This window comes from Etheostoma spectabile, chromosome 16, assembly GCF_008692095.1.
Source record: "Etheostoma spectabile isolate EspeVRDwgs_2016 chromosome 16, UIUC_Espe_1.0, whole genome shotgun sequence".
NCBI classification, from domain to species: Eukaryota; Metazoa; Chordata; class Actinopteri; order Perciformes; family Percidae; genus Etheostoma; species Etheostoma spectabile.
The window spans coordinates 5,928,148-5,929,295 of NC_045748.1; the positions used below are offsets into that span (position 1 = coordinate 5,928,148).

Genomic DNA, 1,148 nt, shown 5'->3' on the forward strand with positions numbered 1-1,148 from the left:
AAAAAAAGCTCCAGATTGTTGTCATTTTTATGTCACCCTGTATTATTTTTATTTCAAGTTTCTTCATTTTAGGTCGGCTTTGAGTCTAATTTGTGGTTTGCTTCAGTTCAAGTTAATTGGCTTTAGAACCCACATAAAAGATCTTTCTGGCAGATACTGTGATTTCCCCCCCCCTTTTTTTTATGTAGCTTTTGAAAATGCATCAAACCCAGTATGAAAGAGGCATTCTGCATACATATAAGTGTATCTGAAGGGCTCTTTCCCTCCTAAGTGGTCCTGTGAGTCAGCTGAAGGGTCGCCTTCAATCAGCTCTGCCGAGAACGTGCTTTCGGCTGCTGTTTATGTCCAAGTTGCATCATCCGTGTTTGCGTCAGTTATGTAAGAACCACTTTGTATAAAAGAGAGGTTGAGTCAGCGTAAGGGTTCCTAAAGTGTAAAGGGGCAGTTTGGAGTGGAGTGGGCTGCCGGTGTTGTGTAAGCATTTAACACAGCCATGAATCTGAGGGAGAAAATCATCAAGTCTATGTATATATACGGCGCTTTTCTAGTGTGTATTTATAGAGAAACAGAAACAGGTTTACCACTGCTCATCTCGCAGAAAACCAAAAGGCCCAAAAGCAGATGGAAATAACAACGGACACGTCACAGGTCTGTAGGTTGTGTGGGTGTGAGGGCTGTCGAGATCCATTTGCAAAACAAATCCCAGAGTAGCAGCGGTCTGCTTTCTTGTATTTTCTTATAAAAGGATCTTTGGATAATCTTTGGAAAAAATGATGATGCAGAAAGCCAAATCAGAATTTGTGTTGTCGTGAAAATTTGGCCAAAATGCCCAAAATAAAAAAATAAAAATAGAAAAGAAAGAAAATCCTAACTCGAAGAATATAAAAAAGTCAATCTAAGCTCAAGGTCCCCTTAGTAGCTCTTTTCCGAAGCTTTCATCTGCATCCTCATGGTGTTCCTCGTTGGATGGATTAAGCGCCGTATTTGCATTGGCCGTGTATTAATACTCAGTACTCTGAGCAAACTCTTAGGAAACCCATGAGATGCAGTTAAAGCTCCAGGAAAGGCTAGTAAGGGTACCTTAATGTCTATTTCCATGTATTACACAGAATGTATTTAAAGATAAAAAAAAAAAAAAAAGAGACTTG

General features: G+C 39.5%; 1 protein-coding gene across 1 annotated transcript in view; it reads left to right on the forward strand.

Moving 5' to 3' along the window:
* LOC116703890 (ras-GEF domain-containing family member 1B-B) overlaps positions 1-1,148 on the forward strand; it is a 17,862-nt gene that overhangs the window by 11,664 nt on the left and 5,050 nt on the right. The window lies entirely within an intron of this gene.